Source organism: Hemicordylus capensis, chromosome 8, assembly GCF_027244095.1.
Source record: "Hemicordylus capensis ecotype Gifberg chromosome 8, rHemCap1.1.pri, whole genome shotgun sequence".
Lineage (NCBI taxonomy): Eukaryota > Metazoa > Chordata > Lepidosauria > Squamata > Cordylidae > Hemicordylus > Hemicordylus capensis.
The window spans coordinates 20,324,873-20,350,989 of NC_069664.1; the positions used below are offsets into that span (position 1 = coordinate 20,324,873).

At 45.8% G+C, this 26,117-nt stretch overlaps 1 long non-coding RNA gene across 1 annotated transcript; it reads left to right on the forward strand.

The window, feature by feature from the left end:
* Positions 1-17,580: 17,580 nt before the first annotated feature.
* LOC128333883 (uncharacterized) lies at positions 17,581-25,418 on the forward strand. The gene is made up of 3 exons (XR_008311104.1): positions 17,581-17,645; positions 23,358-23,412; positions 25,357-25,418. It is a non-coding gene; the product is annotated as an uncharacterized LOC128333883 (long non-coding RNA).
* The last annotated feature ends 699 nt before the right edge of the window (positions 25,419-26,117 follow it).

The following is a 26,117-nucleotide window of genomic DNA, read 5'->3' on the forward strand; positions in this document are numbered from 1 at the left end:
TTTTGCCATTTGAAAATATCCCCTTTGTGGCTCTGTCAGTTGTTACTACATGATCGTAACACCCAAGCAGCAGCACCTTTCAGCATACAGTTTTATTGAAAAGGGCAATGGATTACCTCGTGGTTTCGATGTGATCTCTTGATGCTCAAGGACGATATTGCATCACAGCGTGTTTTACATATTTCCTGGCAAAAACTCTGGGATTTAAGCTGGGAACTGATCCTGAAACATAGAATTTGGTCCTCAACATGCATACCAACATTTAGGAACATAGGAAGCTGCCATATACTGAGTCAGACCTTTGGTCTATCTAGCTCAGTATTGTCTTCCCAGACTGGCAGCAGCTTCTCCGAGGCTGCAGGCAGGAATCTCTCTCAGCCCTATCTTGGAGATGCTGCCAGGGAGGGAACTTGGAATCTTCTGCTCTTCCATCCCCTGAGGGGAATATCTTGGAGTGCTCACATTTTTAGTCTCCAATTCATATGCAACCAGGGCAAACCCTGCTTAGCTAAGGGGACAAGTCATGCTTGCTACCACAAGACCAGATCTCCTCTCCTCTCATTCATTCGGATAGCTCAGTCTTCAAGGCAGTTCTCTCCCATAGGAGTCAAAACACCTACTGTTAGAGGAAGGGCCTGAGGAGAAAGAGGATAGGAAAGACTGGATGTACCCCCAGAAACAGTCTCAGAAAGCACCATCCTGTTACAGACTCCCTTGCCAAGGGAGCTCCAAGAGCTAGGGATACCTCTCCCTACATATCCTAAGTACGTAGGGCATAGCCCTCTCCACCTCTTCTGACTCTAAGGAAGTCTATGACTTAGAGAGTGATACATATTCAGGGAGGAGAGCTGGTCTTGTGGTAGCAAGCATGAACTGTCCCCTTTGATAAGCAGGGTCTGCCTTGGTTTACATTTGAATGGGAGACTACCCGTGTGAGCACTGTAAGATATTCCCCTTAGAAGATGGGGCAGCTCCAGGGAGAGCATTTTCATGCTTGCATGCAGAAGGTTCCAAGTTCCCTGCCTGGCTGAGAGAGATTCCTGCCTGCAGCCTTGGAGAAGCCGCTGCCAGCCTGAGTGGACACAATACTAGGCTAGATGGTCCAATGCTCTGGTTCAATTTAAGGCAGCTTCCTACGTTCCTGTGACATCTTGGGACAACTAGCAGTGCATGATAGGACCTCCCTGTTACCACACCATTGCCACGGGCAACTGGAAGCTCACCAAATCTTCTGGAGCCAGCATCTCAAAAATAAATCCAGTCCATTTATTTGTTTGTTTGTTTGTTTTTACAGTTTATATCCTGCTCTTCCTCCAAGGAGTCCAGACCGGTGTACTACATACTTAAGTTTCTCCTCACAACAACCCTGTGAAGTAGGTTAGACTGAGAGAGAAGTGACTGGCCCAGAGTCACCCAGCTAGTTTCATGGCTGAATGGGGATTTGAACTCAGGTCTCCCCGGTCCTAGTCCAGCACTCTAACCACTACACCATGCTGGCTCTCAGTGACATCAACAGTTCTTCAGAACAGGTAGAGCTGGAAACACCAACCGGACAGCAGGACTCCTTAACCTTCCAGCTGGCTCCAGATCATTGCTGGAACAACATCAAGGTGTGCTGTTCTTTGATGTTTTCATCTTTGAGAACAGGTGCAGGGGTGGAGATGATATCTGAACATTAAATACCTGAACATTAAAATTGAGAGCCAGAATGGTGCAGGGAGAGTGCTGCTGAACCATCAGGGCTGTTCTTATGTTCTTATGGATAACTTCATGAAGGAGAGGTCTATCAATGGCTACTAGTCTGGTGGCTATAGGCCACCTCCAACCTCAAAGGCAGGATGCCTCTGAGTACCAGTTGCAGGGAAGTAACAGCAGGAGAGAGGGGAGGCCATGCCCTCAACTCCTGCCTGTGGCTTCCAGCGGCATCTGGTGGGCCACTGTGTGAAACAGGATGCTGGACTAGATGGGCCTTGGGCCTGATCCAGCAAGGCTGGTCTTATGCTCTTATGTTCTAACCAGGGAGACCAGAGTTCAAATTCCTATTCAGCCATGAAACACTAACCAGCCATAAAACTCTGAGTCACACTTCTCTCTCAGCCTAGCCTACCTCACAGGGTTGTTGTGAGGACCAGCATAACCATGTACACCCCTCTGGGCTCCACAGAGGAAGAGTGGGCTATAAATGTAAAAACTAAATAAATCAAAACATAGAATTATGTCCTGAACATGCATACTGGATTTTATTCCTGCATCTCAACATTCAAAGCAGAAAATTGTGTTACAGAGGACAAAGTAACAAAGAAGCAAGCAGAAAATGCCAAAGGGGCAAATTAAACACAGGGCCACTATGAGCCTGCATGCGCACACAAGTATTAGCTATTTGTTTCATATCATGGCCTTAAAGGTTGAGAGAGAGAGAGAGAGAGAGAGAGAGAGAGAGAGATGGGTGTATCCAGCATGATGCCTTAATGTTTGAAGGCATACTTCAACTCAGCATGATGCCTTAATGTCTGAAGGCATACTTCAACCCTCTTCCTGTGCATATAGTGAGGAAATCACGGTCATATGCAGCATCTGCACATAGGAACATTTTTGTTCGGGGCATTTCCTGTGCATTTTTACAGCTATTTGATCAGGGTTATTGCTGCTATAAAGGTAAAGGTAAAGTTTGCCATCAAGTCTATTTTGACTCCTGGCACCCACAGAGCCCTGTGGTTTTCTTTTGGTAGAATACAGGAGGGATTTACCATTGTCTCCTCCCACGCAGTATGAGATGACACCTTTCAGCAACTTCCTACATCGCTGCTGCCCAATATAGTACCAGCGGGGATTCGAACCGGCAACCTTCTGCTTGTTAGTCAAGCATTTCCCAGCTGCACCACTCAAATACCATTTCCTAACCATCAAATACCAGAAATCCAGTGCTACAAAGGAACTATTTAATTATTGCACTGAGACTAAAAACTCAGTTGCCTTACCAATTGGTGGCTCTGTGATGCCTGGTGTAACGTTACAGATCTTAATGCACTCATCAGCACTGACAAAATTATTTGCATTGCCTCCACAGCCACCATAATGAAACATTTCACATTTCCTGCTCTCAAGATTATAGTAATAGCGGACAAGATTTCTTGTGCATGGTCCACTATTTTTAGGGACTCTGCATACAATAGGCACATTTTCTGCAAAACATAAAGAGGGACAAGGAAAGACAATGTTTATAATAATCATGCCGATGTTTGTTCCGATATCTCAGTCTTCGAGCAGATATCGCCTGGCAGTAGATTTATGTTTTCCATTTCTCCTTTGAATAGGGTCTCGGTGGGGTGACGTTGCTATTTAAAAATGTAACTGAATGGTGTGCTGGATGTGTATAACTGCATGTTAAGATCATCTGAGGAGGTCCACCTCCAGTTACCACCGGTACATCTGGTGGTGACTCAGAGGTGGGCCTTCTCTGTAGCTGCTCCTGGACTGTGAAATGCACTCTCAGCAGAAATCCGTAATTTGAACTCTTTATTGGCTTTTAAGAAAGGTCTTAAAACCTATCTGTTTGTTTTGGCCTTCCAGGGTTTTTAAATTTTTTATTATTATTATTACATTTATATCCCGCTCTTCCTCCAAGGAGCCCAGAGCGCTGTACTACATACTTGAGTTTCTCTTTCACAACAACCCTGTGAAGTAGGTTAGGCTGAGAGAGAAGAGACTGGCCCAAAGTCACCCAGTTAGTTTCATGGCTGAATGGGGATTTGAACTCGGGTCTCCCCAGTCCTAGTCCAGCACTCTAACCACTATACCACGCTAGCAATTTACAAATTTACAAATTGTTGTAAAGGGTTTTAATGTACCTGGTTTTTCAGGGTTTTTAAACTGTTTTTATTGTTTAACTGTTGTTTTATGGTATTTTAAAATCTGTGTTTTAATTGTTGATTGATTTCAACTGTTTCTGTTTTATCTGTAAACCGCCCTGAGCCATTTTAGAAGCGCGGTATAGAAATTCAATAAATAAATATAACAAATTTTACTCCAATCTCTCAAGGGAGATGCTAAGTTAAAAACAAGCACATAAAGGAATAGAAAATGCCAAACTGGCCAGTTAAAAGAAAGATTTCAAGGCATACCTCAACCTCTCTTGGCATACATCAGTCTTGGGGGATGGGACCTTAGTTCAGTGCTCACTGAGCAAAGAGGCACCTTTTAAAGTAGCGATTCTCTTATATTTAGCAGGGGGAGAGCCACTCTGCAACCCCAGCAGTGGAGGCGACCAGCAGATGTACTACTGTTCTGTTCTGTTTTTACATCCGTTTGACACCGATTGTTAATATTACACAAGCCATCAAGTATCATTGCCATCAGGTTTGATTTTTTTTTTTTTAAAAACACCTTGTACCCCACAAAGTCTAGTCAAGAGGTGTGTTGAGACAAAAAAGTCATTTCCCCTTACCTGTTGTTGGTGGCGCTGTTGTGACGGGGGCCCTTGAGGTCCCTAGCATGCCTTTGCATATCTTAATGCACTCATCAACACTGCGAAAATTATTTCCATTGCCTCCACAGCCACCATAAACGAACATATTGCATTTCCGGGTCTCATGGTTGTAGTAATAGCGAATATATTTTTTGGGGCATGGGCCACTGTCTTTAGTACCTTTACAAATAACAGGAACACTTTCTGGGAATGGGAGAAGAGAGAGGGGGTAAGACAAAGCATGTAATATCTTAGCTCTGAAAAGCAAGCTCTTTTCACATTCCTTGCTCTCCAGAACCTGATTCAGACATTATGCTGTACGCGTGTACAGATGTTTGCACACTTGTCCATGCACTTGTGTGAATGACTGCACCTGTGTTCATTTTAAAAGTCAACTTGGATAGAGGCCCTTCAAATGTATAGTACAGATAGGAAGTGTACTGCTGTACCTGTGGTCAACATGTGAATGACTGCACTTGTGCACAGATCTGGACCTGTGTACAGTATGCACTCGTTCTATGACTGTTGAACATAACATGTGAATGGGCCTCTGGTTCTAACAATATCAAGTATAGGATACTTGCAATATTCCTTTATTTTATTTTATTTTATTTTGAAACAGCCTATTGTGAAGGCACATCTTTCGTGGGGGGCGGGGGAGGAGATTGACTGAGAAAGACAATATTAAAAATGGATATAATCCCAAGGCCCTTGCAACGTTAGCAAGAGTGAGGTTGGTCCCAAAGAGCTGCACCAATGGCAAGGACTGGGGGAATCTTGCTGCCCCTGCTGGCACCCCCAAAATTCCACCACCTGAGGAAACCACCTCCCCTTGCCTCATGAAAGGGCCACCCTTGATCTTAATGAATGTACACAGGGCAATCACAGAGTGTATCTTACCTCTCTTATGTGTGTTCCTTCTATGTGAATGAATTCCTCAGATCACCAACACAGATTGGGAAGTATTTGAAGGTGAGGGTCATTTGAGGAACACTGAGCTGTTTGCAGCAATAGCATATAGAATCATTTTTATTTGGGTTTTTGTCCCCTAAATATGTCCAGTTTGACACGTGTGGTTGCTTTTCTCCTAGCCACTAAGTGCAATTCCTTTCCTGCCTGATCAGAATGATACCACAGGAACTATTCAACATGTGCAGTGAGACTAAGAAGGGCTTTCTCCTTACCTGTTGGGGGCACCATTGGAGTGGTTGGGCTAACTTTGCAGATCTCAATGCAATCTTCTACATGGTGGAATTGATTTGTATTGCCTTTACAGCCACCATAAACAAATCTTTCACATTTACCACTCTTGAGGCTATAGTAATAGCGAGTCAGGTTTCCCGAGCATGGCCCACTATCTTTCGGGGCTTTGCATACTATAGGCACACTTTCTGGGGGAAATAAAAGAGGGACAGGAAAGGCAAAGCTTACAATGACCACAGATACCAGCATTCATTTTGATGTCTTTGGGCAGATATCACCTGGAGGCAAGGCCTATTCATTGTGTTAAGACTCAAAGGCCGTGTTTGCACGTAACACAAAACCGGAGGCCCCTTCACCTCCAGTTTTGCAAACTGCACATCTGAATGCAGATAACTGCAGTTTAAGCAAAAAATTGATTCCCTCCACAATCAGAGAATTGTACCTTGGGGTTGGATTAGGTTTCGCCGCCTTTACCTCCGGTTTAGTAATGTCCGCATTAAGTCCGAACGCTGACACCACAGTTAGCCTTTTCCTCCAAGTTGAGGGAGGAAACTCCTCCCTTGCTCTGGTTGCTATTGGCTTTGCAGACTGTCCTTCATGAAAGAAGGAAGCCAGCACAGCCAGACCTCGCTGCAGTTTCGCTGAATGCAGAAAGGATGCTCTCCAGTATGCCCAAATGCAGATGGGAGAGCAGTGCGGGGGGGGGCACGGAACCGTGGGTCCATTGAACTCACGGTTCCATGTTACATCTGAAAGTGGCCAAAAGGGCTTTCCCCTTACCTGTTGGTGGCACTGTTGTGACTGGTGTGGCCGGTGTCCCTGGTGTGACTTTACAGATCTTAACACACTCATTGGCACTGGGGAAATTATTTCCGTTGCCTCCGCAGCCACCATAAACAAATTTTTCACACATCCCACTCTCAGAGTTATAGTAATAGCGAATCTGTTTTTTGGGGCATGGGCCACTATCCTTAGGGCCCTGGCATACAATAGGGACACTTTCTGCGGAGGGTGAGAAGGAGGTCAGGAAAGACAAGGCTTATAATAAACATAATCTTAACATTAGGAAGAAGCACTGCTCACATGTTATTCATTACACAATGATTGCTCTCATGATTCTAGTAATATTGGATATAGGATGCCTATATGGATAAATTTTTTAGGAAAGAAGGGTTGTGCATTGTATTGAACAGATAATCAGGTCTGAGGCAATGCAAGCCCAATCAGAACATTTTTGCCAGAAGCAATTCTATGAAAACTGTCTCTGATACAGGGAATTGATTCAGCATGACGGATTTGATACAATACCGTATCATATTGGTTTTGTATCATATAGTATTGGAGAGGAGTTGGGGGCTTACCTTTACTGAGGATCAGTAGTTACAAGGCACAGCTGTTCCCCCACCCCCAGTAATGTATGAAGAAAAGGAGGCAACATCATACATAGCTTCCTTCCCTGGTGCATTTTAGGGCAAGCTCAGGGAAGGAAGAGCAGTCTTTTGAAATGCAACCACTGCAGCTGTGCCTTAGGCAGCCAATTTCCTCAGAGAAGCCAGTCTCCAAGGAAGGTAGGCGTCCTCCCAGCCGCATACATCGAGCTGATACCACTTATTAGCTCAATGAGATCCAGATTGGATCCTGGATTGTTAGCACAATTTGAGAATGGCCTGAACTGGGATTAGGCCGATAATATCGTTTTTGCCCTAGAAAAATGAATGTCTGAGAAAGACAATGTTGAAAATAAATATAGTCACAAATTCTGACTCATAAGCCCTTTTAAGGCATTCATCCATGCAGAATGAACATGATGCAGAGTCAGGCTGTGTGCTCTAAGGGAACAAATTTCTTTAGGACATTTGTAGGGAACCACCATGTGCACTTCTGTATGTCTGTTTCCTTGCTGTTTCCTTTTTGTTTCTTGCTCTTTCCTTTTTGCAGATTTTATAGACAAGCACTGCTAATATGTAGCCACCAAGTACCATTTTCTTCCTGTCTGATCAGAAATCCAGTAGCCCACAAGGCCTATTTCCCCTTACCTGTTGGCGGCACTGTTGTGATGGGGGTGATTTTGCAGATCTCATTGCAATCCTCCACACTGTGGAAATGATTTGTACTGCCTTTACAGCCACCATAAACAAACCTTTCACATTTACCACTCTCAAGGTTATAGTAATAGCGAGTCAGGTTTCCTGAGCAAGGCCCACGCTCCTTGGGCACTTTGCATAGTGCAGGCACATTTTCTGGGTTAAAAAAAAAAAGAGGTATAAGGAAAGACAAAGTGTGCAAGAAACATATGTAGCCACGTTCATCAATACATGCGCTGCTTGTATATTGCTGCATAAATGTCAGCAAGACACCAGAGGCTAGTTCTCATGACTGTAGGAGGAGAGCTGGTCTTGTGGTAGCAAGCATGACTTGTCCCCTTAGCTAAGCAGGTTCCACCCTGGTTGCATATGAATGGGAGACTACATGTGTGAGCACTGTAAGATATTGGGGCCATTCTGGGAAGAGCCTCTGCATTTCCAAGTTCCCTCCCTGGCATCTCTAAGATAGGGCTGAGAGAGATTCCTGCCTGCAACCTTGGAGAAGCCGCTGCCAATTTGTGTAGACCATTTGTCTACATCTAGCTCAGATGTCAGACCATTGGTCCATCTAGCTCAGTATTGTCTTCACAGACTGGCAGTGGCTTCTCCAAGGTTTCAGGCAGGAATCTCTCTCAGCCCTATCTTGGAGAGGCCGCCAGGGAGGGAACTTGGAACCTTCTGCATGCAAACATGCAGGTGCTTTTCCCAGAGTGGCCCCATATTGTAAACCACTCTGAGTGCCTTTGTCAAGGCAAAAAGGCGGTATAAAAAATGTAGTAAATAAATAATAAATAAATAATTCCCTAAGGGGAATATCTTACAGTGCTTACATGTGCAGTCTCCCATTCAAATGCAACCCAGAACTTGGTTGCCCAAATGGACACCAACAGGAATTGAGCCCTGATCAATTTGGTGCTCCATATCATATATTCTTTGTCTGAGTTTGACCCTGGCATTTCTGTTGGCTCAAGTATGACACAGTTCAGCTTAGATGACACAGCAGCCTAATATTTACTTTTGCTATTGAGCAATAGTGTGTATGTGGAAAGAGTACACATGAAGTAGTCAGGGAATTTTTTTTTTCTTCACATTTATTTCCCGCTCTTCCTCCAAGGAGCCCAGAGTGGTGTACTACATTCTTGAGTTTCTCTTTCACAACAACCCTGTGAAGTAAGTTAGGCTGAGAGAGAAGTGACTGGCCCAGAGTCACCCAGCTAGTCTCATGGCTGAATGGGGATTTGAACTCGGGTCTCCCCGGTCCTAACAATACATACAGCGGCACTCCTAGGACCGGACTTCAGGGATGAAGTCCTGTCCTCAGCACAGGGGGGAGGGCTTTGGGGGGCCTTCACCCTCTGCTCTGCTCACTCGCCGTGCCCCACTGTGCTTGCCCACTGATCTACTATACTGCACGGAGGGGGAGGGAGCAGCTGTGAGCCTCAGCGGAGCTGAGTGCAACTCATGAGCATCGCAAATACGTGACATCACCCACTTGCGACACTCGCGCCATTGTACTGCACATGCGCAAGCAACCTAGTGGCTGCAGGCAGGACTGCACAGCTCACGCCCCCCCTCCCCCACCGCAGTATAGGAGATCAATGAGCGAACGAGGTGAAAAAGGTATTAGACTTTTTTTCATGGAGCCTCGCCAGAGGGGACAGCTTCGCTGGAGGGAAGGGGCCTCACCAGAGAGGGGGCCTTCCATAGCTCTCTAGGTCCGGGCTACAAGATGGACTAGGTGCACCACGGGACACAGATCTGCACCCCAAAGAAGCAAGGGGACCTGTCTCCAGGAAAGCCGCATGTCCTCAAAGACACTCATAAGATGGCAGGCAACTCAAGCCAAAGCTCTACAGACAAGTGCTGGGTAGGACAGCACCATCCTATCCAGCTCCCATCTCAGGTGATGACCCCCAGCCCCGATTCTTCTTGCTGAGATTTTTGCTAATATGCAACTGAAAAATTGGGCGTGTGTGCAGCTCCCAAATCTGGGCAGGATGCTTGCCAAGTCTGAACAGCCCTTCTGTATTCGGTAGCCTCAATTCTGTGGTGTTTGTGGCAAAGCATTAAGATGAATGCCACTGCTTTCTTCTTGCATATGTACTGTATGAAGCTGTTTGATCTATGTCGCTGTTCTGTACTATCCATCAAGTACCATTTCTTTCCTTTCCGAGCAGAAATCCAGTACCCCACATTACCAATTCAATAACCCCACTAGGCCAATTCAAGCAGTGCATTGAGACTCAAAACATCTGTCTCCTTACCTATTGGTGACACTGTTTGGGGGGTGGTTCTTAGGGTGCCTTTACAGATGTCCATGCATTCCTCAGCGCTGTAAAAATTATTTGCATTGCCTAAACAGCCACCATAAATGAATGTTTCACATGTCTTGCTCTGGAGGTTATAGTAATAGCGACTAAGGTTTCCTGAGCACGGCCCACTCTTTTTAGGGACTTGGCATACTGCTGGCAAAACATCTGCAGAGAGAGAGAGAGAGAGAGAGAGAGAGAGAAAACAGGAATGACAAAATGTATGATACACAGTTATTGTTAGGCTGCATTCTCACAATCACAGCAATCCTGGTTAAATAGTTAACCAAGATTGCTGAGCCCCATGGAGCTGGTTGTGAGAACACAGATTTCCTGGATAATCCTAGTCAAACTACTGTAGTTAAGTTGCATTGAACCAGGATAGATAACCAGGATCTATCCTGATTGTGAGAATGCAGCCATAGTAGCCTTAGGAAGCCATAGTCCTGGCAAACTACAAGTGGGGAGGACGAGAGCTGGTCTTATGGTAGCAAGCGTGAACTGTCCCGTTTGCTAAACAGTGTCTGCCCTGGTTTGTATTTGGATGGCCAACTACATGTCAACACTGTAAGATTTCCCCTTAGGGGGTGGGGACATAGCTCAGTGGAAGAGCATCTGCATGCTTGCATGCAGAAGGTCCCAGGTTCACTCCCTGGCATCTCCATGTAGGGCTAGGAGAGACTTCTGCCTGAAACTTTGGAGAGTGGCTGCCAATTGGTATAGGCAATACTGAGCAAGATGGAGCAATGGTCTGACATGGCATAAGGCAGCTTCCTGTGTTCCTAGGTATTTTTAAAACATCAATTTTTTTCTTTAAAAAATCATAATCTCAAACTCAGAAATGCAAGCTCATTTCAGAAGTTTATTCCTGTTAAACAAATGTATGCACAAGGAGCAGGCTCCACAGTTCATTAGAAGATCTGTAGAGAACGTCTGCATCCATATCTTTGTTTCTAGAGCTTCCTACTGTCAGGTTCCTAAGAAAAGAATTCTCCCTGTAATCAGGAGACATGTCTGAATATCTGGGAAATAAGACATGGCCAGAACCTGGCCTCCCCAACTCTTACAAAAACCCCTCCACCAGGAGAATCCATGAGACAGATTCAACATTCCCCCTTTTGGCCCAAGGATACTGCAGCCTTGTCCTCTTCCTCTAACTCAGAAGACTCTTGAAGACCTGACAGTTGCTGTGGAAGACCCCCAGTGCCACTGCAGCAAAATCAGATAATCCTCTTTAAGACACAGAAGGGCAGAGCCAATCACCCCAGCTTGCCAGTGACCTATGTAAACTCTCAGAAAACTTCAGATCTTTGCTGGAGCAATGCCTCAACTGCTCTGGTGTTCAGGGTCTAGCTCAAGCTGTTCTGCATCCCCTTTGAGCTGTCCAGAGTTCTGAGCCCCTTGTCTGACTCTAGTCTTCCTTCAGAGCTATCCAAGGTCTGGATCGCCTAATGAGATTCTTGCCTTCCCCAGAACTGTGCTCCAACTGGAACCCTGGGTCAGCCAATGACCCTGCATTGCACAGTATACCGACATATGTTGCAATGCGTTTGCATGTGTCCGGGGTTGAGCCCCCCACTTCAATGCCACCTTCCATTAGGCTTTTTATTCTACCCAAATGAACACCTGGAAAGTGCTACAAGGGATTTGATACTGTTGAAATGGCATTTGAAATGGTCCCTTGTATGATTCCTTCAGTTGTTTGTTATTGGGGTACCTAGAAATAAGGAATTATGGAACCTGAGGGGGCTAAGAAACTGTCAGGAATGTTCAAGACTATTTAGGGACTGCACGGCACTGAAAAGATGGCTAGATATGCTGCTGAGAGTTTACATTCCCAGTGGGGGCCAGGACAGATTGATGTCTTATTCTCTTAAGAGGAGAATATATCTCTCCCTCCTTCCTTCCCTCCCTCTCTCTCTCTCTCTCTCTCTCTCTCTCTCTCTCTCTCTCTCTCTCTCTCTCTCTCTCTCTCACACACACACACACACACACACACACACACACACACACATGGCAGAAATGGTGGTATGCCCCTGTATATTGTTTACAGCTGCTTGATTGCTCCTGTTACTGGCATATGAACCATTAAGTACCATTTCCTTCCTGTCTGATCAGAAATCCTGAACTACATACGGTTTACCTGGTGAGCTCTTGCATTGCTGCCTACATTCTTGGATGGTGCGAAATCTGTTTTTATTGCCTGAACAGCCACCATAAATGAATTTTTCACATTCCTTGGTCTCATGATTATAGTAATAGCGGGTATGGAATGCATAGCATGTCCCTTTTTCTAACGGAAGCATGCATATTTTCGACAGATGACCTGGAGAAAGGTAAAACAGAAAGACAAATCTTTACCTGTGAAAGCACAATACAACACCTGAAGACATCACGCCAAAATGGGGGCAACCATGCCAGAGGATCGGCTTTGTGGTTGTCCGAAGGCAGCCAGGAACCCTCTGTTCCATGACAAAAGCAACCTGAGGTTTCCAGCCACAAACCTGAACTATAACCCTTGGTTTATTTTTGGTTTTGCCGCTGAAACCTCTGGTCAGACAGTGGTGGCATGTCATCTGAAGGCTGCAGCTGTTTCTAACCAGAGTCAAGGGTAGGAAGCTCCTCCCTCTCTCTGTCGCTGGTTGGCTGCCACAGCTGTCCTTCATGAGAAGGAGGAAGCCCATGCAGCCAGTTCCTCCCCCTTTCAGGCTACAGACCAGGACTGCTCAACTTTGGCCCTCCTGCAGATGTTGGCCCACAACTCCCACAATCCCTGGCTACTGGCCACTGTGGCTGAGGATTATGGGAGCTGCAGTCCAAAAACAGCTGGGGGACCAAAGCTGAGCAAGTCTGCTCCAGACTCTAGATCTGGATCATCTGGGAGAATGGCGAGGGGAATGGGGGCAAACCGTGAGTCCAATGGACTCGTGTTTGCCACTATGTATGAAAGCAGCCTATAATGTATTTGTTTGGTTGGTTAAAACATTTGTGTCCTGCCCCTCCAGTGCAGTATTCATTGGGATGGCTCATAAAAGACAATGAAACTAATAAAACAAATACATTATTTGCATTTTTATTAAATTCTGTTAGTACTGTCATAATCTTGGGTGCTGTGCTATGACCTTGGAGCAAAGTTCATTTCAGTTGACATTATTGTTGTTGTTGTTGATGATGATGATGATGATGATGCATTGGTGTCCAGGTTAAGCTATCTCAAACATCTTTCATTCCTTGACCATGGCTATTACAGAGGAGACTGTAGGAAAGAAAGTTGGTCATGACTAAGTCCCATTGGTTAACATGATGAGAAAAATTACTCAAAGTAACAACCTGTGTGCCCTGAGGGGAAGGCAAAGGAGACGCCCAGCCCAGAGAGCGCTTCTCCTTGGCTCCTGAGAAGATCATCAACAGTCTGAGACAACACTGCCTTGAAATCTTCTGAAACATGTTTACTTTGGTATTGTAATTTGATATGTGTAATATTTTAATATTATTATTATTATAGACTGAAGCAGAACATCAAGCTATGCGTAGTTTGGTGCTGTTAAGCAAAAATCAGCTAAATACCTGTATAATACCTGAACCATAGCGTATATTCAAAACACAGAAGAGCCCTGACATTAGCTCAGGAGAGTCCTCTATACGGAAAGACTGTGTCTTTTGTGGGAATGGTGATGCTGAGACAGTTGCCCATGTGCTTTTGTATTGTTCCTTCTATTGTGATTTGCTTTCTAGATACATTGCTCCTGTTCGCATACCTGTATCTTAATACTTACCTTGGCCCCAAATACCCCCAGCCAATCCATTTTCCATCTACAGGCATGAAGGGATGGAATTGTCAATCCCTGCCATCTTTAACTAGAGCTGAGAAAAGCTCCCGTCTTAAAGCTGGGAAGCTGCTGTCAGTTAGCATAGCTAAGGCTGAGCTAGATAACATAACTGACTGACTCAATAGAGGTAGCTTCCTATAGAGAAAACATTCTGCCGTGGCCAGATTATGACATGCTAAGGCCCTAAGTCGGGGGTTCCCATCCAGTGGAACTATGTAATAAATACTGCCGCTGTGATCAATTTGCTCAATTCTTTGCTGATAAAGTCACCCACCTTCGGCTAGAGTTGGATTCTACTTCTGTAGGATCTGATCAGATAGAGGGGATTCCGCCCTGTGATGTTATATGGGACACCTTTGACTTGGTCGAGGATATGGACATGATTCTTTCGGGTATGGGTGCGGCAACATGTTGCTTGGACCCTTCTTCCTCCTGCTGGTTAGAACAGCTGGTGGGAATGTTAATTCTTGGCTACGGGAGTTGGTTAACTCCTCGTTAAGTGAGGGTTTCATACCAGCAGCCATTAAATTCACCCTCACTTGAAGAAACCCTCCCTGGACCCTGAGGTCCTTGACAACTATAGGCCGATCTCCAACCTCCCTTTTGTAGCGAAGGTGTTAGAGAGGGTTGTATGTGCCCAGCTTGAGAGGGTCTTAGAGGAAACTGGCTATCTTAATTCTTATCAGTCAGGTTTCAGGCCTCAGCATAGCACAGAGACAGCATTGCTCGCTCTGGTAGATGACCTTCTTTGGGACCTTGATGAGGGTAGTGTCCCTCTCCTGGTCCTTCTAGATCTCTCAGCAGCTTTTGACACTATCGATCATGCTATCCTGACCGCCTGCGTGGGTTGGGTATCGGGGGCACTGTCTTACAGTGGTTCCGTTCTTACCTTAGCAGGCGTGTCCATGCATTGAGGACAGATGCTCTGGCCCATGGCCACTCCTTTATGGAGTTCCCCAGGGTTCAGTTCTTGCCCCTGTCCTCTTTAACATCTATATGGAGCCGCTGGGTCAGGTTATTTCCCAGTTTGGGGTGAGATTTCATCAATACGCTGATGATACTCAGCTGTATATTGCCATCCCAGACCATTCTGGAGATGCTGTTTCTGTGCTTACTTGATGCCTGGAAGCTGTTAAGGTCTGGATGAATCAAAATAAGCTCAAACTGAATCCCACCAAGACTGAACTACTCTTACTCAGCCCTCATACCGGCCAACAGCTGGATGTGAACCTTGCTTTAGATGGGCGCTGCCCCCGAAAGAGCTTGTACGTGACTTAGGGGTCCTTTTGGATTAGCACCTCCTGCTTGAACAGCAGGTGGAGGCTGCAGCCAGAATTGCCTTTGCTCAGCTCCATCTGATTCGTCAATTACACCCTTACCTTGATCGGCAAGCATTAATGACAGTGACCCATGCCCTTGTTATCTCCTTCCTAGATTATTGTAATGCCTTCTATCTAGGGTTACCTTTGAGGACGATCGGAAAGCTACAATGGGTCCAGAATGCAGTGGCTCATTTACTTATGAGTGCCAGAAAATATGACAGGGTAACACCTCTCCTGCGGTCATTGCACTGGTCACCTATTCGCTACCGAGTTCAATTTAAGGTCCTGGTTTTTACCTTCAAAGCCTTGCAGGGTTTGGCACCTGTTTACCTACAGACCCGTCTCTCCCATCTGGTTACATCCCATCTGGTCAGATCTGGTCAGATGGCCCTTTTGTTGGTCCCCAATTTCCGAGCGGTTTGGGGGGCTTTCTCGGTTGCTGCCCCACTTCTCTGGAATTCCCTTCCCCTGCAGATTCGTTTAGCTCCTTGTTTGTCGATTTTTAAATCTTTATTGAAGACTTTTCTTTTTCGCCAGGCTTTTACCCTGTAGTTCATCTATTCCCCCCGCCCCACGTTAGTTACTTTAGTTTTATTTAGAATGTAATTTTAATGCTGTCTTGTTTTGCATGTTTTTGTATACCGCCCAGAGTCTTCGGAGTGGGCGGTATATCAAATGTTTCAAATAAATAAATAAATATTAAGAAGTATAAATAAATTGTAGCTGGGAAGTACTGGGAGTTGTAGTTTTATCTATCTATCTATCTATCAATCAAGCAAGCTTGGCTGCTGGCATCTCAATAGGTTTAGGGGATCAGCTAGAATAGAGTTCTCACCTGTAGCCTTCAACCGCGGGGCTCCCAGCAGTTCTGCCCAAAGTGAAAGAAGTCCCCTGAGAAAGAAGAAAATGACAACCCTGGATTGCATGGTGCTCTTTGATGCGAGTGCCCGGGGAAGAACTACGCCACTTTATTTATATAGTGTTCCAAAAAGGAATGGAGTGGGTGCTAAATATTAAAGGAGGCAGCCGCAGAAAAATGTCAATAACCAGACAAATACTAGAGGGACTTGTTTGTGACTATTTTGAGAAGGCACTATATCCTGGAGGAGGAACATTCCAGGAAATTAGGAACATATTGGCAATCTCAGTTTAAACAGGCCCCATTTTAGCAAAAGTCAGAAGAAGATCAAGGTTGGTCTTGAAGACCAGGAAACAGGGTTTTATCTTAGACTTTCGTGAACATGTGGGTCGCTACACCCAAACATATGGTGAGGCTGTCTTTGGATTTGAGCATATTGTCACAGATGATAAGTGACCAGCCATGGGAGCAAATGACGCAGGAGATACTGAGGTCATTCACACAATTAAAAATTGTGTTCTACCTGGATTTGGGAGCCATGTATGCTCCCAGTTTTCAATTGTGTGGGAGCAAGGTAAGAGGGAAACCTGGGTAGAAGTGATTGTGTGGAAGCAAGGTAGGAGGGGACCTGGGTAGCTTGGGAGAGGAGAGCTGGTCTTGTGGTAGCAAGCATGACTTGTCCCCATAGCTAAGCAGGGTCTGCCCTGGTTGCATATGAAAGGGAGACTAGAAGTGTGAGCACTGTAAGATATTCCCCTCAGGGGATGGAACCACTCTGGGAAGAGCAGAAGGTTCCAAGTTCCCTCCCTGGCAGCATCTCCAAAATAGGGCTGAGAGAGATTCCTGCCTGCAACCTTGGAGAAGCCGCTGCCAGTCTGTGAAGACAATACTGAGCTAGATAGACCAATAGTCTCACTCGGTATATGGCAGCTTCCTATGTTCCTATGTGCCCAGTTTCCCCTCTTACCTTGCTTCCACACAATCAAAAATTGGGAGCACACACAGCTTCCAAACCTGTGTAGAGCACAGTTTTTGATTGTGTGAATGACCTCATTATCTTGATGGCCATGAGTTGGCTGAAGGTGGAGGATCTTGGAGTGCAGGATCTCTTCCTGAGAAGCAGATACAGGGTTGCCAGAGTTGCTGCCAGCTGCAGGAATGCCTCAAATATTTCTTGCTACCCTTTTTGTAAATAAATAGTCAACGTCTTCAGTGCTCTCTATCATCCAAAGGAAACTAAGCCTTGTAATTTGACCCTATACTCTACCATTCAGGGAAGAGGGGGAATTGTAGTTTTCAGCTCATCTCAACTCATTTATCTGAAGTGACCACTAGGTGTACAGTCACTGTCATGCCATGCCCCTTGTGGCAGCCTGCTACATTGCAGCAGACTCCTAGGTGCCTGAAGCCCTGGACAGGCCCTTCCCTATGGGATCACTCATTGGCCTTTTGCTGTAACAGGAAGTATAAAAGGATTTGCCTCCAAGGTGCTGTTAATTCTGTTGATGGCCTGCTTGGTGCGAAGAGGCTTTAGCTCAGTGGAAGAGCATCTGCTTTCATGCAGAAGGCCCAGGTAGGGCTGGGAGAGATTTGTGCCTGAAGTCTGCAAGAGCCACTGCCGGGTAGTGTAGACAGTACTGAGAGCTAGATGGAGGAATGGTCTTGCTCAGTATAAGGCAGCTTCCTTTGTTCTGGGGATTGGGCCATAGCTCAGTAGTAGGGCATCTGCTTTGCGTGCAAAAGGTCTTAGCTTCACTCCCTGGCATTTCCAGGCAGGGCTGGCAGGGAAATACTTGACGGAAAATTTGGAGAGTTGCTACCAGTCAGTGTAGACAGTAACTGAGCTAGATGATCCAATGGTATGACTCAATATAAGGCAGTTTTGTATGTTCCTATGACCCTTTGCTTGTTCTCAACTCCCACCTCCTGTTCTGACCACCTGAATCCTAAGTATTACTTGGGTGTGTTCCTGCCTCTCAACTCCTGACTTGATCTCCTGGCCCTCGACTGGCTATACAACGGATCATCTGGCATCTCCCTAACGCTCTCAGTTGCTTCCCACACTGAATTCTATTTCATTTCTCCCATATCACTTAAGAGGAACCACTGCTAACTGTGTCTATCTCTATCTGAATGGCTTAACTCCTTGCTTAGCCCTGTCTTGTGTCTATATCTCAGTCATGATAGAATTCTGCAGGACATTGTTTGAGTCTCATAGACTGTTGGGGGAGCGCAACAGAATTTGTGACAGTGAGAAAGAATGATGGAGAACTGAGTATTAGATAGATGGATGGACTGGAGGTTACATTTGGTGGCTGGAACAGGAAAGAGAGTTGAATTTGATCATGGAGCAGAAATGCCATGTAGTGGTCAATCTCGGCAATGCAATGTTTCAAAACAGCCACAGTTCTAATTCAATTTCTCCCAAACTAGAATACCAACTCCCAGCTCCCACACAATCATTTTCCATTCCTCCTACTTTGATTTTTGATTTCACATAACCATGGATCAGCAGCATGCTCCCCTCTCCTCTCCAGTCCCTAAACTGCTGTAGCTTTCAGGCTCCATCGCAGGCATGTTTGCTGGGAGGAGCAAACAGGGAGAGGCACTGACATAGAATCACTAGTGTGATAAGAGGCATGGTCCCTTCAGAAATGCAGATCTATCTCTGCAGGGAACTCTCTCGCTGCCACCCATTGGCTAGGAAGGAAAACACTGGCGCCTGCCATGTGTACTTGCAAAAACGAAAGCTGAGAGCAAAGGGGAAGGGCTGCTTCCCTCAATGCCACAAATGTACTTCGAAGTTGCTTCGCTCAACATTTACCACAAAGCCTGAAGCCAAGTATGAATAACCTCCTGGTTAAAAGTCTGAGAAAACAGGTGCATCTTGAGGGTCTCCCTACACGTAAGTAGAGAAGGAGATGCTCTTATTTCAAGAGGGAGCATATTCCAAAGTCCCGGGGTAGCCACAGAGAAGGTTGCCACCAAACAAGGCATAGGCAACTGTCACCAGACCTCTCCAGATGATCTGAATAGGTGACAGGGTTCATGACACAGAAGGCACTCTCTTAAGTAACCTGGGTTACCTGAGAGAGCACCTTGCCTCATATGTCCCAACCCAAACCTTCAGATCTTCTTTGGAGGCCCTCCTCTGGGTGCCCTTGCCAAACGAGGTGCGGGCCAAACGAAGTGAAGAGCTTTCCCAGTGAGGTTTGCCTGGCTTCACCACTTTGTTCTTTTAGAAGCCAGGTAGAGACCTTTTTGTTCATCCAGGCCTTTTAAATTTTGGTTTTCAGATTTGATCTGACTTTTAACTAATTTTAAAATGAGTTTTTAAGCTCTTTTGTATTGTATTTTCTTTTCACCCTTTTTTGGCTTAGGTGGTTCTAGAGCCGCGGGTAACCCGCTTGAGAACCCCTGGTTAAAAAAACAGGTTTGCGGAGCACTGCTTTTAGAATCGTGAGTAGAATCGTGAGTTTTTAGAATCATGAGTAGCCACAGTGCAGCTTTGCACCGCACCTACTCATGAGTAGACCCCCCAGAGGGGAGGCGAAAAGCCAGCTCCCAGCTCCGGGGGTCTCCCCAGTATGCTCTGCGTGCTCAAACAGGGCATACTGGGCTTGCGGGGGGGGTGCCGTCTCCGAGCTCCCCAGCCCCCACCGGCTCCATCTTGGAGCTGGCAATCATGTGGGCGGCTGATCCGGCCACCCAGGGCTCCCTCCCCGCTCCCTCCCCGCATAGCCCGCTCTTCCCGCTCACCGCCCCAAACCAGGTCTCACAGTTCGTGAGACCTGGTCCAATGTGTTGTGTGTTTTTATTGTATGTTTTAATCCTCTGTTGTGAGCTGCCCATAGAACAATTTGTTATGGGGAAGCTAACAAATAAAATTTTTTTGTGTTTTGTGTTCAGCAGCAGCAGCACAATTCCCATGATTCTCTGCTCCTTCCATGAGGCCACTGTTGCCCAACCTCTTCTGAGGGATGTCAAATGCAGTGTCTGAGTTTGGAAGGCCTCCAATTCAGAAGGTCGTTGGGGGGTGGGGGCAGGCAGAGAGGCAAAGCCAAGTTAGCAGCCTCACCAGAGGGAAAGGTCATCTATCTGAGAGAATTCCTGCACACAACAGTCAAAAGCAGGGTGGGGAGTGCCAGTGTTAGACCCTACTTCAAAAAAACAACACCACCAGGATTGGAAAGAGCCCTCAACAATGGGACTTGGTGGGTGTTTTGTTTCAGATTTGATCTTAATTGCTGTTGAGTTTTGAATGGTTTTGAATTGAAGATAGAATTGAATTGAACACAGAGATTTTATATGGGGAGGTACATAAATGCAATCAATCAATAAACTACGGCAGAGGGGAGATCTTGGAGAATAATAATATTCAAGAAGCAGAATCCACAAGCTAGAGAGGAACCAGTAAGTTTATTGGAGAGCCTGCAAGACATTTCATCATTGACCGCTATGGCAGGATCAAAGTTGTGCATTCACTTTTCATTCCATGGAACATGACGTTCAATGGGACTGAAAGTGACCACGTTCCAACTCCGCATGAAAGGACATGAGATTAACCTGAAAAAAGAAAACAGAATCAGTCACATGTGGACAATGAGGTTAGGAGGCAGGGTCTTGAGTATTCCTCTGTAAGGAGGGCATTCCATAAACTGGGCAACTGGAGAGAAAAAGATGCTTGCTTTTATATGGTGCCTTTGGTCCAAGGCACAGAAATGCCAAGCATAGCCCAGTGCCTCCAAGTGGAATTTCTGGGAACTTAATTGGGCTGCAGTGTCCTGGCAAGGCCCCTGGACCCCTGCTAAGTGAGCCAAGTGGCACCTTTAAAAAGTGCTGATTCTCTACTTATCAGGGCAAGAGCAACTGGCCCTATCCATCCCCAACACAGCATCCTTCCAGTGGCTGTTGCTGGTGTCTATCTTATGTTTCTTTTTAGACTGAGCCCTTCGGAGACAGGAATTCATCTCATTCATTCATTTATTGCTCTAGATTAACCACTATGGGAACTTCTGTTGAAAAGTGGTATATAAATATCCGTAGTACTAGTAGATGTAGCTGGCTGCAGTTTTCCCAACAATGATCTGAAGCCAGCATCATTCCAGGGCACTGTGGTGGGGTGGGAGAGTGAGATCACGAGAGGGATTTGCTGAGGGTCCACTGCACCCTGGAGCCAATCTTGCTCCAAGCTCCTGGTGACAAACACCCAAACACTATCTGCCTTTGAAGGCTCTGCACTCTGCACTTTTGAGCATTGCAGCCATGAGCTCCCCTTTCTTTCCGAAGCAGCAAGCAAGCTCGTGTGTAGCATGAAGGTTATTGCATCCCTACAGTGTGTCTCTACCATTAAGTCAGGGCAGGAAATTGTATCACTACTTGAGAGGAAAATAGGAATCTACTGCCTTAAACTGAGTCAGGCCATTGGTCCATCTAGCCTAGCATGGCCTACACTGACGGGCAGCAGCTCTCCAAGGTTTCAGGCAAGGGGTCTCTCCCAGCCCTATCTGGAGATGCTGCCAGGGATTGAACCTGGGACCTGCAGTTCCTCTGCCACTGAGCAATGACCCCTTCCCAAGAATGCAACAACTCTGGGGCATAAAACACATGAAGAGAAAAGTGCAGGTTCTTTTTGATTGTCTGGAAAGGCCCTAGAAAGTTAGCTTCCCTTACCATAGATTTTACACACCCGAATACAATCTTCTCTTTTGAGAAACCTATTTGCATTGCCACCACAGCCACCATAAATGAACTACTCACACTTCCTGGTTTTGAAATTATAGTAGTAGTTTCTAAAGTATCCTCTGCACCTCCCTGTTTTTGGTGGGAGTTTGCACAATGCTGGCAACCAGTCTGGGGAGAAAAGGAGAGACAAAGACAACGCTCACAAATATCATCTCATAGGAACATAGGAAGCTGCCTTATACTGAGTCAGACCATTGGTCCATTTGGCTCAGCATGTCTACACTGACTGGCAGTGGCTTCTCCAAAGTTGCAGATGGGAACATCTTACAGGCGTCTCTTGGAGACACCATGGAGGGAATTCGTAACCTTCTTCACGCAAGCATGCAGACACTCTTCCCAGAGCTGCCCCATAGGGAGAATATCTTACAATGGTCACACATATAGTCTCCCATTCAAATGCAAACCAGGACAGACCCTTCTTAGCAAAGGGGACAATTGTTGCTTGGTACCACAAGGCCAGCCCTCCTGTCTGAAATGCAGAACGCATCTGAAGGTGCAATTCTTGGGACACATACTCTTGAAATTGTCTCCTTCAAAAGGGCAATGACGGAACATCTGGAGTGGGATCGAACGATTAAAGCTCACACACTATGCAATGCAACATACACAAGTGATGCCATTATTTCCATTGCAATTACTCTTGCAAAAATGCATTTTGAGCATATTTTGCAGTTCCTCAAGATCACACCTACAACACTGTGTGTGTTTATTTATTTCTTACATCTCTATACCGCCCCATTCAAAAAAGTCCCTTGGCGGATCATAATCAATGTCTCAACATGCACATTGTGTCTGGTAGTCGGTGAGCCCATACTGACCAATGGCAAAAATGACACACCAAAGAGTTGTTGAGTCTAGGTTGCTCTTATGGTTTCTGCCATAGGCCTAAAAATATAATAGATTTGACATATCACTGTAGAAAATTTAGTGAAAGACCTTTAGTGTTTAGTGCAGCATTTATGGGAAGAGACAGGGTTGTGAAATCATAGGGCTGGATTTCTGGCTGACACATTGGAACTTTTTGCCATAGTGTTTCTTGTTTGAAAAATAGTGAAGATCACTGGTTTAATGGCAAGGATGTGCGAAATGGGCCAGTATGAGGGGTTCATTTGCGAACCACTTGGAAACAGGTCGATTTGAGTCTTCAACCTGATTGGCCTAGATGGTCGGTTCGACTATCATCTGGGCCAATCAGGTCGATGACTCAACTCAACCCATTTCCAAGTGGTTTGCGAACAAACTCCTCATACCAGCCCATTTCGCACATGATCCAGATTCGGTCCGGATTTGGACTGAACCATGGCAAACGGTCCATGCACACCTCTGTTTAGTGGGATTGGGAGTACACTTTCTGTCAACAACCTCCTGCCTTGCCCTACAACCCTATCATTTGAGTAATATTGAGTAATGTTGAGAGGGAAAGGCAGAGCTTTTTTGGTTGCCTAGAAAGACTAGAAAAAGTGTGATGCACTTACCAAACCTTTTACACTCCATAATACAATTCTTAATTTCCTGAAACCTGTTTTCATTGCCTCCACAGCCACCATAAATGAAAGGAAGACATCTCGCGTTCTTGAAATCATAATAGAAGGAAGGTAAGGCTGCTCTGCATGTTCCTATCTCTTTAGGGAGAGTGCATTTTGGGGGCAGAGCTTCTGAGGAGAGAGAAAAAAAGGAAAATTACAAGACTCATATGAATTTATTTATTTATTGAATTTATATTCCGCTGAGTTTAGCAATCTCTAGGTGGTGTACAGAATTAAAACATAATATAAAATATAAAACCTTTAAAATTCATTTAAAAAAATATAAACATCATGATAAATAAAAGCACATTTTAAAAAATTTAAAAATAGGTTTCAGTTTAAAGCCTGTGAAAATAGGTACATCTTCAGGGTCTTCCTAAAAACTAGCAGAGAAAGAGATGCTCTCATTTCAGCAGGGAGCGCGTTCAAAAGCCCTGGGGCAGCCACAGAGAATGCCCAGTCCCTAGTTGCCACCAAACGCGTAGGCAGCAACTGTAACCAGACCTCTCCAGATGAGCTTAATAGGATTCACAGCAGAGAAGGCACTCTCTTAATTACCCTGGACCTAAGCTGTTAGGGCTTTATAGGTGATAACCAGTACTTTGTTTTTCATTCGGAAACATATTGGCAGCCAGTGCAGTCTTTTAGAATCGGTGTTGTATGGTTTGTTCGGGTAAACCCAGAGACCAATCTGGCTGCTGCATTATGTCCAATTGCAGTTTTCAAACTACGTACAAAGGCAGCCCCACGCAGAGTGCATTACAGTAGTCAAGCCTAGAGGTTAGCATCATATGCCCCACCATTTTAGAATGGTGGTCATTTGTCTCCAGAAATGGACATATCTGGTGTATCAGCCAAAGCTGATAAAAAGCACTCTTGGCCACAGCCTCAACCGTTTGGGATCCAGGAGCACTCCCAGACTACGAACCTGATCTTTTAGGAGGAGTGTTACCCCATCCAGAACAGGCAGATCTAAATCATCTCTTGGATATCAACCCCCTACAGACAGTACCTCTGTCCTGTTTGGATTCAACATCAGCCCGTTATCCCTCATCCAGCCCAATATTGCCTCCAGGCAGGCACTTAGGGGGGTCATGCCATTTCCTGATGAAGTTGGTGTGGAGAAATAAATCTAGGTGTCATCAGCATATTGATAGCATCCCAGACCAAACGTCCTGACGATCTCTCCCAGAGGTTTCATGTAGATGTTAAAAAGCATTAAAGACAGTATGGAGCCTTGTGGAACCCCTCACTTTAGCTCTCACTTTTCAGAGCAACAGTCTCCAAGTGACATCATCTGGAATCTGCCAGAGAGGTAGGAATGGAACCACTGTAAAACAGTGCCACCCAATGGCACGTCCCTCAAGAGTCCAAGCAGGATACCATGGTCAATTGTACTGAAAGCCACCGAGATATCTAAAAAGATCAGCAGAGTCACACTCCCTGTGTAGATCACCAATTGGAGATCATCCATCAAGCTGACCAAGGCAGTCTCAACCCCAAGGCTCACCCAAAAGCCAATCTGGAAAGGATCTAAAAAATCTGTATTATCCAAAACTGCCCAGAGCTGAGGAACAACCAATTACCCCTCAAGAGCAAAGGTGTGCCAAACGCAGGCAGCAGCTGCAACCATTGAGGCAAAGTCAGCGTCTTTGACAGACGAGATAAATGCTGAATCTCCAACAGCTGGCTAGGGGAGGAGAGCAATTAGCCAAGCACTATAAATTAGCCAACAGACAGCAACCAAACTGCTGGAAAACAATGTGAAGCTTGGGCTTGTTGCAGACCAGCCTTTGTCTGCTTGGATTTCCCAGCTCCTTGTTTGGACCCTGACTCCTGCTACTTGAGACCTGGTACCTGAGCCAGACATCAGGCTGCTTCACCCTGCCTTGAGATCTCCTTTGGTGATATCATGGACCTGAGGCTCAGGACTCTTGGAATCTGGTGAGCAATGTAGGTGTGCGGGAGACAGGGTGAACTTGTTGTGATTTGTTTCTGTGTGCTTTGTTTCAGACACAGGAGGATCCCTGAGCTACCGGCTTCTCTGACAGTGACCTAGGACTACACCTTGGATGGGTGAGCTTGTGACACCCAGACCCGTCCTCCTTCCTTTGGGCCCAGGAGCCTTTGGATGGACAGCATTTGGGGCCCAGCAAGTGGAGGCAGGAGGAATGGCATGGCAGGTGGCTAGCAGTGGCATTGGGGGTGCTTGCTGGCCAGCTGGCCGGTGCACCAAAGGGCAAAGGGGAGCACCACTGTGAAGTGCCACATGAACACGGCCATTCTCTACTTGCTGCACCACTGCTGAATGCTGGCATGACAAATGGGACCCAGAGTGGGCCATATCCCTGCTCTTCACTCAACCTTTAAGAACCTTTCACTCTCTTTGTGATTGTTGTGCCTCTTCAGAGACCAAGTGTTCCTTCCCTTTATTAGCCAAATGCATGACTGCTGCTGTAGCCCACTGGGAAGGCGAATAGGGGTCAATAAAAGAAGACTGCCGTACTCTGCAGCAGCATCCTTCCACTTTATGGAAGCTTCTATGCTTTCTTTGAAGGCTGAGTAGTTTCCCTCTCAGGCACCAAGAGTTTGCTTGGTTGTTGTTTTTTTCAAAAAACAAGAGGCAGGAGTATTGCCACTCCAACCCCCTTCCTTAGCAGCAGAGAGACCCAGCTTCTATTAGATAAGGACAGAATTTATTGCACTACTGGGGTGGAAAGACAACTGGAACATTTATGGGCAACATTGATATCCCATTCTTCATCCCAGGAGCT